Here is a 15,494-nt window from a genome sequence, read left to right on the forward strand (position 1 = left end):
CACATTAGTGGTACTCAGGATGATCTTTACACTTGTCAGGGGAATTGGTTGTTTAATTGGCACTGCCAGACCCCCAGAGGATCGGCCCTTCGCAAGCTGATAAATAATAAAATCCCCCAAATGTTTTCCTGCTGTAAGTCAAATTCCGATAGACAGCTAAGTGAACCCCTGGGATCTAATAAGTGGGAAAAACAGCTGGTATTGCAACTTACCATATTCAGCGGTCATCTAGTCTCAGTCATCAGCCGAGTCCGACATTTTCTAAACCATTGCCAGCTCTTGACATCCTCCGTGGCCAGTTCTTTGGTTGGCATGTTGGTTTTTGTACTGGGGGTGGGGATGCTCTCTACCTCCCCATCTCCCTTGCTAACATCAGTGACATCATCAACAATGAACCCAGCCTTTTGAATGGACCCCAGGTGGCTACGTATAAGAGTAGGCACATCAGTAGTAGAACAGTGTATGCGTACAAAATTAACACCCAGTAAGTCCATTGGCTCAACAAAACTGAAGTCGGCAGTTGTCAATACACGTAGTGCAGTAATATTTTTGCACACACTCAGAATGACAGATCGGTTGGATCGTTTCTCCGTAAATGTAGAGGGCCCATGGCCACAAGTAAATAACTTTGAGTCATTCTCTGTTGGGGTGAGGGGATATCGAAGGTAGGGGCGGGCTAGGGGTGGGTAGTGGAGGCTCCGTGAGCTGTGGGTTATCATGGCAGACCACTTCGTGCTGTGGGGTAATTACAAGACCAATACAACGTCATCATGACCCACCAGTATAGATAGGGGTTTGCCAGATTTTATATGTGGAATGAAATTCTGCACATCATCCAACAGCCAGCTAGTCAGTGTGCCCGCCCCCTTCTTTCTCCTAGTTTGGGCCATAGTAGTTGGATCTCCGATAGCCTCAGCCTGTACTGAGTCTAGTGTGATACATGTAGAATTCATGGGGTCAGGTATCTCAGCGATGACTGGCAAATTGTTACCGCAGGCCCTCCTCCATAGGCTAGTCCACTTTGCCAATCGCCTTTGTTTTCTGGTTTTATACGGTGACACCAGCATTATGTCGTCTACTTGCTCTACCACCTTCGACATGGCCACTGGCAGCCTCGCCCCACAGAGAGAGATAAATAAGGCCAAAATATTCTGGGTCATTGGAGGTTGCCCAGCTCCTGTGTCCTGTATTCTTTGCCCAGTGTAGCTATGGTCACCCCTTGTTTTTTACTTCTTCTAGGATTACACCACATAGTTGGAGTAGGATTTTCACAGAGAAGTGAATCACACCATCTGCGGGCACTGAGGTTCCAGATATAGAACTTATGTCGGGGATGGGCTCATGTTGAAAAATGGTCTGCTGAGTATAAAGACTGGAGGGGAGTGTCTGTACTCCTGCTCACTACATGGCAGAGAAGAGGCACAGAGGACCCCAGCCAAGATTCTCTATAGGGTAGCGCTGGTCGAGGAATCAAGGCCTAGCTTCTCAGGAGGTGATCCAGGCTGGTTCTTAAGTACAGTGTAGTCCCCAAGCCCCCACAAAGGAATGTCCACACACTGTATTAGTTAAAACACAGTCTTTATATAATTAAGTTCAAGGTTATGTACACAATCACAATAACTCACTTTGTGCTCAGTTAATCTACAATGGCAAATATATACAGTTCTAAGTGGTACCACAATTATTATCAGATTTCATTAAAGTGCATCAACTGTACTCTAGTTAAATGTCACACAAATCACTTAATAAAAGGTAACCAACAATAGACATAGGAGGAAAGCAGTTCATTAGAACAATTGGCAGAATACTGGCACCTACCAACTAGGTAGAATTCTGTGTGGAGAACCCCCACCTAGGCAACCTGTAAATTAAAGATATATCACAAGCCGATTCCATATATTGTTCTATAAGTCTTATTTCCTTCTATAATGTTGATACCACCCCAAAGTACCTTGAATAGCAGAGTTCCTTGAGGAGGCGTCGAGGGATCCTTCTTGAGTGACTCCCTTTAAAGCAGGAGCCACAGATCGTCGATGGGCCTCGGAGAAAATGAACTTGGTGTCGAGAAACCTCAATGGAAGTTTGGCGGCGTCGAGGCAGCAGCTTTCGGGCCTGGCGGTGATCGTCAACGACGAGTCGAAGACATCCTGCATGGAAGAGGCGTGCAAGGCACCTCGATGTCGATAGTTCAGGACCGCAAAGAGTTTGTGAAGAACTGTGGTACAGTAAGGGTGTTGAGTCGTCCAGCCTCTCTACGGTCTTTGGGTGGCGGGAAACCCACCCGCAGATGCTCCTCGGCGCGTTGACGGCCTGGCCTTCTCCGGAGGGGTAAGGCGTGCGGCGCCGATGACGACGAGCGCATCCGTGAATTAAAGGTTTTAGGCAAAGGAGCATGCGGCTCCGATCGCCGATGGCACATCGTCAAGCGGTCCCCGCTTCTGGGCAACACGGCTTCGACGGGCCTCCAGCAGTTACAGCAAACTTGCGAATCCTGGTCGACGACGGTGGACGGAAAGTCTGGTGCTTATCTTCATTCTCCTCGGCGGTCCCAGTCTCCAGTCGGCAGCCTGTCGAGGGTCTGACTTCCAGGGCGCTTCGGCAAAGAGCGGTGCTCGATGGTCCCTCGGAGGACGGGAAGAGGGCGCCTAACCAGGTCCCCTCTTGGATCAGTCTCGACGGCTCAGCGGCTTTCGGATTTCAGTGAAGGGAGACAGCAGTCAACCTTCTTCTTCAGGCTCGGCTTCGAGATCAAGCATCAGTTTCAACTTCAGCTTCTGAACAATTTCTAGCAGTGAGAGGCCCCCAGATATAGTAGTTGATCTCCCATTCATTCTGCTGGGTCAGACTCAGGCAACCAATCCCTCAGAAGGGCATTCAGCAGTTAGTCAGCCAATCAGGCATATAGTGCATTCAGTCCATACTCCTCCCTCTCAGACACTCACAACAAGGAATGTGTATTGGGACAAGTACCCAGCGATTCAACAATACACACTGCATTCATACCAGTTTCGGGCAGGGCTGTCTCAGTCCTTGCATCTCATACTAGAAACCAGACATCCACAACAAGAAGTGCATATTGGTCACACACTCCATTCACCCAGGTCCCACCCACAGGGTGTACCCACAACATACAGTCACTGAGAAGGCTCCAGCCAGTCTGGCCTGGACTTCACAACACCATATATGGAACTTCCACCCATAAGCCAGTCAGGGGGAAGGGACAGAGTCAGGGCTTCCCAGGACTTTGGGAAAACAAGGTAACAGGCAATAAAAAGCAAGAGGCCACAGGGGCCGTCTTGTTTTCTATCAGGAACCAACTGATTCCAATGGCAGGGTCTGGGTATCCCAAAATGGAGGATACTCAAAGCACCTGTCAAATTCAGCATGGAGCTGCCACCAGCCCATACCCTGCTCTGTGGGCCACACACAGGTGCCCAATAACAAACTAGGGGCACAGGGTTGTACCCCCACCCATGGGTGCCATAAGGGTATCCCATGGGTCTGTACACCAAACCAAAAACAGGAAGAGCTGCACTGCAAGGAGTCCCACATGGACTCGTGGGCAGAAAACAAAACAGAACACAAGTTAAAAAGGACTACAGGGGGGGCGTGGCCAGCGAGCAGGCAACGCGGACGTGAAGTCTGTGAGCTTCCGCGGCCACCGTGAAATATCCTGCCAAAACGACACACACCACGTACACACCACGTACAGAAACGCATGCAGCGATGGGGCATAAAAAACAGAGACAGATGATCGAGGCGAGACTGAAGAATCGGCTTTGCTGAGGGAGATTCGCCGATGGAAAGCTCTGAACCGGCGACGCCACACACCACCAAAATGGCGGATGGAACGAGCTGAGAAAGCAGCCAACTGACGGCCCCGAAATAGACGCATCCTAATGGGCAGAGCACTGAAACATGCTTGCGTACCCGTGTGGTGCGACCTCTGAGCCATTGCTGGATGGCTCTAGCCCTGCTACGGGATCGAGAAGGGGAAACAACAGGCGACCACGACTGCAGGAAACACCCGATGGCGGGCTTACACAGTGTCCGGAACCCTGCCGGCTGAGACCCAACGGAGCACTGCTACAGAGGCGAGGCTGACTGCCCGGAGGAGGAGGCGAACGCAACCCAGACGAGGCCCCCTCTTACCGCTGCCAGGGTGACGACGCTCGTGCCACCCGGGAACGAAGAGGACAAGGGGAAGAGTGACGACGCTGAACAAACACGGAAGGCAAGTGTGGCGTGGGGGATTGCCTGGTGGTTTGCCCACACGATCATGCAGATTTGGATGCCACCCTGCCGCCCTGCCCGTCTGTGGTGGTCGGGCACGCGCGGTATGATCTTTTTGGGCCGAGGTACAAAGGGCGCAGGAAAGGCTTTTTGGCCTAGGAGACACACGGACCCCGATGCAGATGGGCGTCTGGGGGATTTCTGATGAGGGGAGGATGGAGGGTAGGGAGAAAGCAAGAGTAATTTTGACGTTGGCAGCCCGTTTGTTGATAGCCCAAAGATGGAGGAGCCCTGAGATTCCAAGGGAACAAGACTGGCTGCGGAAAGTTTGGGACATAGTAGCCTTGGAGTGGGCAACATATGCCATGGAAAATAGAGTGCAAAGCTTTGCTGCCGAATGGGAAGAGATTATGTCTTTTCTCAAGGATGACTACAGAGTGATATGGTGTCCTCAGCGATTGAGACTTCTTGAGCTACAATAGGGTGAGGGAACTGTCAGGGAGAGGGAATATGAGGGATTTTTAATGCTCGTTGTCCTGGGGAGGGGGGATGGTGGGGACATTTTCTTTCTTTTATTGTTGCCTTGATGTTAAAATCTGAAAAGTTCAATAAAAAGAAAAAAAAATAGTCACACAGGCTATTGAACCCCTAGCGGTGCTGTTGCGGACATCGACGTCATCGACTGGCTTCTGCTGGGCAGACAACTGGGAGATCAAGGTCTCCTTATATGCGGATGACCTACTAATCTATTTGAAAGTCCCACATAACTCTTGAACTATGATAACAAACCTCCTAAATAGATACGGGGCATTTAGTGGACTCCGGGTGAACTGGTCCAAATCGACACTATGCCCAGTAGATAAATCAAACTTCGTGATACCAGATAACTGCCCGTATAGAATTGTGACAAATCAATTTCAGTATCTCGGTATATAAATCACGAGCAATCTGAGTGACTATGTGGGGGAAAATCTCCACCTGATCACGGCCAGATTCACAGAGGACACTCGCCACTGGGTCAGTGCTCTTTAAAATGATGACCCTCCCCCGTTTCTTATACATATTACAAAAAGTCTGTTACACATCCCCAGAAAGAATTCCAGAACATCGACCGGATACTCAGAAGGCTGTTGTGGTGCGGTGGACACCCACGTATTGCATGGAGTACCCTCCAACGTTCCATAAGGGAAGGAGGGATTGGTCTTCCACACCTACAGTCCTACTACTGGGCCAGCAAAATGGCTGTGGTTAACAATATGCTACATGGATATAAATCATTACCACACAATAGAACATTGAGTACTGAATACCAAGGCAGGCCTCAGATTGAACACCTTTACAACGTAACATGCCCCACATCCCCGCGAACCATGTTGTCACATATATCACCGATATGGAAAGCAGCGCACAAATATGTAGGCTGGGAGGCGATAATCACCCCACTACAACCGCTGTGGGTAACAGGAATCTTCCTGAGGTTAACAAACGCCCGAGATGGCACACCTGGATGACTCTTGGGATCAACACAGTAGAGGACATTATCACCAAAGGTAAACTGGTGTCTTTTGAATCCCTAGTGACCAGTTTCCACCTCCCACTGACCGAACACTACCATTATACACAATTACAACACGCATTAAGAGCTCATCTCCAAGATCTAGAAAAACATGCCTGAAAGCACTCCTCTTGAGAGAAGAACAAGTTACTTCTTACCTTGTAACGTTCTTTCGACGGGATGTTCCTCCGACGTATTCCTCATCTTAGATATCTCCTTCCAGCTCTGCTGGCCTCGGAAATTTTTTTCTCTAGAGGGCGCTGCGCGTCGACGTCCTCCGAGTCGATGTCCCTCGACAGCTGCCGTATCGACGTCGACGTCATCCTGCCTATAAAGGCCGCGCGCAGCGTCCGTTGCTCAGTTCCGTTTTGTAGCCCACAATAATACTTTCTGGACTAACTAATCACCCTGAAGGAGCGTAAGCTGCAACAACAAGGGAAGTAGAACTGCGGGGATGGATGGGAGGGTCGATGAGGAATACGTCGGAGGAACATCCCGTCGAAAGAACGTTACAAGGTAACTTGTTCTTCGAAGGGATTGTGTCCTCCGCCGTATTCCTCATTTTAGATAGGCTCCCATAGCAGTATTCTATTATCGGAGGAGGGAGTACTGACTTCACGCTGTCTTCTATTGATGAATAGAATGCAGTACAGCCCTTCCAAACCTAGTCTCTTGACTGGAGGAGGAATCCAAATTGTAAAAACGTGTAAAGGTATGGACAGACGACCATGTAGCGGCCGCATATATGTCTTTAACCGGCACGCCTCTTTTGAGGGCCGATGAAGCTGCAATACCTGTGGTCGAATGAGCCCTAAGGTTTTGAGGGGGCTCTTTCCCTGCCAGTTTATAACATTCCAGAATGGCTAGAATGATCCATCTGGAAATGGTCTGCTTAGTTATTGGTAACCCCAGCTTGTGACCTGCATAACCTACAAACAGCTGGTCTGCCTGTCTTATCCTGGCTAGTCTACTGATGTAAAAACTTAAAGCCCTCCTAGGGTCTAGCCTGTGTAACCTCTCTTCCTCTTTCCCCGGGTGAGGAGGAGGATAGAAAGATGGTAGGGTAATCTTCTGAGTGATATGGAATTTAGAAACCACCTTTGGGAGGAAATTAGGCTTCACTTGCAGGACAACTTTGTCTTTGTGAAATATTGTGTGAGGGGGTTTAAGAAAGAGCTTGTAATTCGCTCACCCTTCTAGCAGATGTAAGTGCTATTAATAAAACAGTTTTAAGGGTAAGGAATCTTAACGAACAAGAATGGAGAGGTTCGAAAGGTGTACCCATCAGGAAAGTTAGTACTAAGTTTAAATCCCATAGGGGAATTTGGAATGGTCTTGGGGGATAAACATTGGTTAACCCCTTTAGAAACTGTATTACCAAGGGTAATTTGAAATAGGATGGTTCTTCCGCAGTACGCTTAAAGATGGATAGCGCTGCGAGATAGCCCTTAATGGTGCCCACTTGAAGGCCTGAATTTGCCAAATGTAGTAGGAAGGACAAAACCATTGGTGTACCACATGAAAAAGGGTCGATATTCTGTTCTCTACACCAGCTGCAAAATCTGTTCCAACGGCAGCGGTATAAAGACTTTGTTGCTGGCCTCCTTGCCGAAAGCAACACCTCCATAACATCATCAGGGAGGTCCCAATCCTTGTACCTCAGCCTTTCAGAAGCCAAGCGTGAAGGTTGAGGGTTTTGATGTCTGGATGGAGAACCTGACCTCCCTTCTGTGAGAGTAGGTTCTCTCTGAGTGGAAGTCGAATTGGAGGGCAGATGGACAAGTCTAGAAGGTCCGGGTACCACGTTCTCCTGGCCCAATCTGGGGCAATTAGGATCATGGTTCTCCGGAATCTTCTCAACCTCCTGATCATTTGAGGAATGACAGGGACCGGTGGGAACGCGTACAGAAGCGGAAACTCCCAGTCCACTATGAACGCGTCTCCCAGAGCTCCTTTCGGGGGAAATTCCCTTGAGCAGAACAGGTCGCATTTCCTGTTTAGGCTGGTGGCGAACAGATCTACCTGAGGGGTTCCCCAAAGGGCGAAGATCTCTTGAAGGACTTCCTGAGCTAGCTCCCACTCGTGGGAGACTGTGTTCTGCCTGCTCAGAGCGTCCGCTGTCAAGTTCTTCTCTCCGGCTAGGTGAACTGCCGATAGAAAGATTCCTTCTTGGATTGCCCAAAACCAGAGCTGCATCGCCTCTCTGCACAGGGGTAGTGATCCTAAGCCTCCTCTTTTGTTGAGGTAATGCATGGCCACCGTGTTGTCCGTCATTATCAGGACGTTCTTCCCTTGTACAGCTGGCAGGAGCGCCTTCAGCGCAAGTCTGATGGCTCTCAGCTCTAACAGGTTGATATGTAGTCTGGACTCCGATGGGGACCAACGACCGCTGATGATCAAGTCGTTGGCGTCGGCTCCCCACCCCGTGAGTGAGGCATCCGTGACTACTGTTATCTCCGGCCAGGGTTGCCAAAACTGTTCTCCTTTCAGAATGTTCTCCTGATAGGCCCACCACTGAAGGTCTCGAGCCACCCTGCCGGGAACCTGAAGAAGATCTGTCATTCTCCCTGAGAATTGTGACCACTGAGTCCTCAGTGCCCACTGGAGGGATCTCATTCTCAGGCGAGCCTCTGGCACTAGGAAAATGCAGGATGCCATGAGGCCTAGCAACCTCAAAAAGTCGAAGGCTGGGAGACGTTGGGCATGTTGGAACTTGGTAACCATCTGTAGAATATCTTGAGCCCTCACCTGGCGAGGCTTTTCCCAGGGAAGTGTCCAGGATCGCTCCTATGAACTGGAGTCTCTGTGATGGTATCATTTGTGACTTCTTTAAATTGAGGGAGAAGCCCAGTCTGTGAAGGAAGTGGCACACGTGATTTAGCTGGATCTGAGCTTGTTCCGGAGAAACAGCCCTGATCAACCAATCGTCCAGGTAGGGGTAGACGTGAATCCCTTCCCTCCTTAGACTTGCAGCCACTACCGACATTAACTTGGTGAAGACCCTTGGGGCGGAGGTCAGCCCAAATGGCAGCACTCGAAATTGATAGTGAGAGTTGCCAATTGCGAACCTCAGGTATTTCCTGTGTTTGAGATGGATAGGCACATGGAAATAAGCGTCCTGAAGGTCCAGAGATACCAACCAGTCCTGGAACTGAAGGGCGTGGAGGATCTGAGAAAGAGTGACCATCTTGAATATGTCTTTTCTGAGGAATTTGTTCAATTCTCGCAAGTCCAAGATGGGTCTCAGTCCTCCGTCTTTCTTTGGAATGAGAAAGTAAGGGGAGTACCAGCCCTTGTTCCTCTCCGCTACAGGTACCGGTTCTATGGCACCTTTCTCTAGCAGGTCCCAAATTTTCTGCAAGAGGAGCGGATCTGGAGCTTTCTGAGAGCTGATCCCCGGTGGATGACTCTGAGGTATACGTAGGAAAGGCAGGCAGTAACCTTGGGCAACTGTTTCCAATGCCCAAGCATTTGACGTGATAGCCTGCCATACCGCCAGATGTTGAGTCAACCTGCCTCCTACAGGTGTCCTGTGAGGGAAGTCCTCAGAGTGGTTTTGGGGCGGCTGATGCAGATGCCGATGGTAAAGAGGTACCTGCTGTTGCTGCGGCTTTTGAATATCTACCCCGTCCACCTCGGGTAGTTCTTCTTTGTCCCCTTTGAGCCGGTCGTCCTCTACCTCTTCCGAATGCGGAGTAGAAGCGAAAGGACTTGCCCCTCGCAGAGGTTCCTGTGGGACGAAAAGGAGTCTGACGGATTGCAGCTCCTAGGGATTTTGCTGCTGCTTTTGAAGTTTGCAGTTTCTCTAAACTGTCATCCGCCTTTTTCCCGAACAAAGAAGAGCCATCGAATGGCATGTTCAAGAGCCTGGCTTGCACATCTGGGGCAAAACCAGACTTTCTCAACCAAGCGAATCTCCTGGTTGATGTACTTGCCGCCATTGCTCTGCTGATACTGTCAGTCGAATCAATGCCCGTCTGGAGGGATTCGCACATAGCGTCTTTACCGTCCTGTATAATATTCAGGAACGCATCCCTTTCTTCTCCCTCCGGGATGCAGTCAGCCGCTGTAGAAGCACACTCCCAAAGTGTATGGCTGAACCTAGCAAGGGTGCAAGTAGCATTAACAGATTTTAACGCCATGCTACATGCTGAAAAGACTTTCTTTGCCATAGCAGCATATTTTTTATCGTCCCTGTCCTGTGGGACGGTAGGATAAGCCGTCTTGATATCAGTAGAGGATGCTGCCTGTACCACCAGACTTTCTGGGGAGGGGTGTTTAGACAAAAACTCTGGGTCTGTAGAAGATACCCTGTACTTTGTAGACAGTTTTTTATTTACTGCTGGTACTACATCTGGGGTTTCCCAGTTTGTCATGATCTTTCTCTGAAGAGCTTTATGAAAAGGCACCACAGGATCCTCCTGTGGGCCTTTGTCAAGAATATCCGTGAGGTCATCTTGTTGGAAAGATTGTGAAGGTGCAGACCACCCCATGAACTCTGTGATCCTGGCCATTAAGGCTCTATAGGAGGTTTCAGCATGCTCCCCCGGGTCTGTCTTAGCAAACTCCACCTCAGGGGAAGTGTCTAACCCACTTGCCTCATGTAAGGAATCATGAAGATCCTTTAACCTGCGCTCTTCAGAGGAAAATTCCTCTCTAATTGGGGTTACAGGTCCCTGCAACTCAAATGTGTCTTCCTGTTCAGACAATTCACCCTCTTCCAAAATTGAGGACATAGTTCTCAATTGTTCTGAACTCATAAAGGGAGTAAATCCCATTTCCAAGGCAGAGGGTGCCGAACTTGTCATTATCGGCCTCGAAAACGTCGATGTTGTCGACGCCGACGTCGAAGGCTTCGAGCGTGGCGTCGAAAACGAAGGCGGAGGCCTCGAAGATCTCGACAGAATTGGAATTCTACTCGACAATCTCGAAGCCATCGAAGTCGAGGTCATGAGGATAGTCACTGGGTGTGTCGTAACCGTGACTTTTCTCGGCGTCGACGCCGGTGTCGAAGCTGGTGTCGAGTCGACAGACCCGTGTGTCGAAGGTCCCTTCGACAACGGCATCGAAGACATCGACCTCGACGGAACCCTCGTCGACGGCACCTTCGAGGAAGGTTTGGAGGTCATAGTCCTACTCGAGGGTTCGAGACGCGATCGAGAGGTTTCCTTCGCCGGGTACTGCGACTCGCGGCGTTTTTGACCTTCGGTTCTTTCGACCAGAGCATCGCTCTCGGCAGTCTTCGAGGAGGTCGAGGCCGCTTTCTCGAAGACGCTTATCATATTTTTGCGGAATTCCTCCCATTCAGCCCGGGAACTATGTTTCGTGGGGCAAGGGATTCTTTTTGGCGAAACAGAGGAAGAGGAAGACGGAGAAGGGGATCTTCGACGTCTTCTCTTCGAGTGCTTCGATCTCGAGGAGTGATGAGACCCACTCCGAGACCTGGAGCGCGAATGGTGACGAGGAGACGAATGTCTCGACTTCGTCGACGAAGAAGAAGCTTTAAAAGTCTTACCTTTCTCCAGCTTCCCCCTACGCTCCTTCAGGGCCTTAGCTGTCATGGACATACAGTCCTCGCATTCCGAACAATGGTGTTCAGCTCCCAAACACCACAGACAAACTCTGTGAGGGTCAGTCAACGACATCTTTTTCCCACAATCTTGACATTTCTTGAAGCCGGATCGAGGCGTTGTCGGTTCCGACGAGGAAGCCATCGAGTACGGATCGAATGACTCGAGGTAAATAGGATTAATCTGACTAAGAACTGAGCAACGGTATTCCGAGGCACTAAGTAAGCGCGGAAAAATGGAACTGAGCAACGGACGCTGCGTGCAGCCTTTATAGGCAGGATGACGTCGACGTCGATACGGCGGCTGTCGAGGGACATCGACTCTGAGGACGTCGACGCGCAGCGCCCTCTAGAGAAAAAATGTTTCCGAGGCCAGCAGAGCTGGAAGGAGATATCTAAGATGAGGAATACATCGGAGGACACAATCCCTTCGAAACATAGTTCAGGCAAGATCGATACTAAAATCACATCCACAATGTATAACGTTATAACCTCCTTCGCCACGACTGAACTATCGAGCCTGAAACTGAAATGGGAGAGAGATCTCGGAACAATACAATCAGAGGAATGGGTGACGGCCCTCATGTACCCCTGGGAGGTGACAATCTCGGCCAGGCTCCGACTTATGCAGCTCAAAATACTGCATAGGATATATTATCCGAGAGTGGCGCTCTACAGGTGGGGGAGAATTTCTGACCCAAAGTACCTCCGATGCAAAAGGGAAGAAAGCACCTTTTTTCATATACTACGGGAATGCGACAACATCCAAGGGTACTGGCAGCAATGCTGCAATGAACTCTCACGAGTACTTGGAAGATAGAAAGGCAGAGACCCAAAACTATTGCTACTTGGGATAGCGGAGGAGGGAGATTTGTCCAGATATGAGAAACTGTTTTTGTCAACGATCACAGCACTAATTAAAATGAACATTGCGAAGCTGTGGAGTTCAGCGGTAATCCCCCAATATGATCAATGGATTACAGACGTGAATGTATGCATTATGATGGAACGTAGAGTATAAGCAGCTAGAGGTTGTCCAAGGAAGGCTGATAAGGTATGGCAGAGGTGGGAGGATGTGCAATGAGCATTGTAATGGTCTAAGCGAGAGACAAGAAAGCACTGAACGTAGGGGAAGCCTGATCAACCTCTGGTGTAAGCGATGACACTTTTTCGAGACCCAATTTTTAAGTTTGTATGTTGTTTCTATATTTTGCTTTAATCTTCCATGCTTTATGTACATGCATGAAAGTTCGGAAATGGTTATTTAGGACCAGGCTTGACCCTAAGGTCTAGTAACCTGTTCACCTTATATGTGCAAAAAAAAAAAATATGTTATAAAAAAAGAAAAAGGACTACAGGACAAGGACTGGGAGGCCCTGTCCCTCAAATGTATTTCCAGCATCACACTGAGCACCAGACACTCCCTGTGTACCCAACATATCAGTGGGAAAAAGTAGTGGGGTGTTCGATAGTCGTTGCACTGCCCTCTCCACTTCTTGTGAGCTGACTGACGTGTCAGCAGGGTGCATCTGCTATAGGTTTCATAGCCTCACTTAACTCTGTACTCATGGGTGAGTCTACATTCACTGAGGGGAGAGATACACAGGCGGCTGCTGTTCCTTGCAACGAGTAGCATAAGGCCAATAGCGAGTTGTTATCAATGCCACCATAGTCGCTCATAGAAGCCTCCTTTGCGCTGGCTGCCCCCCAGTAAGGTCACTTTGACCGTTAACTGCACTATGCCCCCAAGCCCAATGAACAGCTTTACAACACTGATTGAGGTTTATGAGATTGGTCTGCAGTGAGGTCACCACGGAGAAGCAGTACAACTGGCAGTGCAGCAACACATGATTGCATCTCCCACAGGTCAGTAGGCAGAGATGAACAGGCAATGACAGTCAATCCAGTTTTTGATGTTTTGGATGCATCCAAATGAAGCCTTACAAGCACCCTCATGAATCAACTCTTCTATTAGCAATATCCAACAATTCATTTGCTTACTAACTCAAGACTTGTTTTAAGGATTTAAATTCCATCATTTGCCATTCAACCGCTTTTATTCAAGATGTACACATTACATCTCCACTTACAAGATTTTGACACAGTATTGCTGCAACGCTCCAATCAACTACAAACACTCCACGGTAGAGAAACCACTGTGGTGCACTGTGGAGACCAACATGTTTTAAGGGCATTGCTGACTATTTGATGCTCATCAGCGAGGCCGATTTGGTGAGAAACTATCTTCTACTGTGGGCTGCATGCACAAGATTAGCGGAAGTACGAGCAAGTGTGGTCTGCTGTGGCGTGACAGTGGAGTTTGCCTTTTGTTTGTGGGGGGACTGGATTTACTGTAACACTGGGTCCAACCTTCAAAATAAAACACATTGTGCATAGCGGAAGCACGAGCAAGCGTGGTCTACTGTGGCGAGGCAGTGGACTTTGCCTTCTGTTTCCAGAGGGACCTGATTTACTGCAGCATCAGGCCCAATGCTCAAAATTCAACACACTGTGGGTAGCTCAGTGCTCAAGTGCAATCATGTGGTATCTGCTGTGGTCTATGGTGGCCAAGGAGAAGACAAAGAAGCACTGCTACTCTCAGTAAGAACGAGTACTGTTAAACCGTTGAATTTCTGTAATCAGCACTCCACTTTGCTACCCCGCACTGCACCCCCATGACCACACCATCTAACCTCAACTACAATCTTAGGAGCAACTCAACATACAGTACAAAAACTACTGTCCAATTACCTGCTCCTTGCTGTCCTGCCGTATTCACACCAGCAATTAATTTTTATTTTATTTTTTATTTGTAAAGCACTCATAATCCATGGGCATCTAGGCACTTAAACCTAGGAATACGGTTACAATGAAGTGCTTCATTAATACATGGATACAATTTAATACTTCATTAATAAAGTTACATCTTTGGTCAATACATATGTTCATTATTCACTCAAAGGCAGAAATACGCATCAAATTGAGGAAGGCTAAATGTGCAGAATGATGATGACAACAGATGGGGCAGCCAACAATACTGGTGGACTTTTGGTGCCTATTGTTGGGAATCTGAATAGACGGGATTTTAGGCTTTTTCGGAATGACCATAGTGAGGTGTCATTTCTACGTTGTAGGGGGAGGCTATTCCACAGTTGAGCTGCTATTACAGAGAAGCTTGAGCCGCCTGCTTCGGGTCTTCTAAATCTTGGCGTCGCAATGAAGTTGGCTAAAGAGGAACGTGTTGATCTACTGGACTGAGTTTTGCTGATTTGGTTACTGAGGTAGGCGGGTGCATTATTAGAGAGATATTTGTGTGCAAGAGTGAGGATTTTAAATGTGATCCTATCTTGGACTCGGAGCCAGTGGATATTTAGTCTAGTGGATGAAATGTGTTCATTCCTGGGTATATTCAATGCAGCTCTAATGGTGTTGTTTCGTACTATTTGCAGTTTCCTAATATTTCTGTTGCTGGTACCTTCAAAGAGCAAGTTACAATAATCTATCCTAGAGAGGATCAAAGCTCTGGCTAGTGTGATGCTATTGTCTGGTGAGAGGAAGGGCCTACTGGCTCTTATTAATTTACACGTCTAGGCGGAGGATGAGACAATAGCATTGACCTATCTATTTAGAATAAGGGCCGAGTCAATGTAGACCCGTAGAGTTTTTATTTAATTTGCAACAGTAATGGTGTTGCCATTGATGTTGAACTATTTGTATTGTTGAGGGAGATTGTTTAACTTAGATTTATTACCAATTAGAATGAACTCTGTCTTGACGTCAATGAGACATAGTTCATTTTGAGCCATCCAAGCCTGGATTGCGAAATAGTTTTTATTGAAGTTTTTTGTATCTGTGTCATAGCAGCCTGTGATTGGCATCAGTATTTGGGTATCATCAGCATAATTTGTATACATGATACCCATGTTGTCAAGTTGATCAAATAAGAGCTTTGTGTGAGCATTATACAAGGAAGGGGACACACAGGAACCTTGCGGTAAGCCACATGTCACTAGGGCTGGGGGGGGGGCATTGAAGTGTTAGAGAAGACCCTCATGGTCCGATTAGAGATAAAGGATTCAATCCATTTAATTGCTTCAGGTGAAAAATGGACAGCCGTTTCTAGATGTTGGCATAAGA

General features: G+C 48.4%; 1 protein-coding gene across 4 annotated transcripts in view; it reads right to left on the reverse strand.

Annotated features, from left to right (window-relative positions):
• Positions 1–15,494, reverse strand: part of IFT122 (intraflagellar transport 122) — a 1,464,758-nt gene that overhangs the window by 1,330,526 nt on the left and 118,738 nt on the right. The gene's annotated exons all lie outside the window — the stretch shown is intronic.

The sequence above is a fragment of the Ambystoma mexicanum genome, chromosome 2p (genome assembly GCF_040938575.1).
Source record: "Ambystoma mexicanum isolate Mex_15411 chromosome 2p, UKY_AmexF1_1, whole genome shotgun sequence".
NCBI lineage: Eukaryota > Metazoa > Chordata > Amphibia > Caudata > Ambystomatidae > Ambystoma > Ambystoma mexicanum.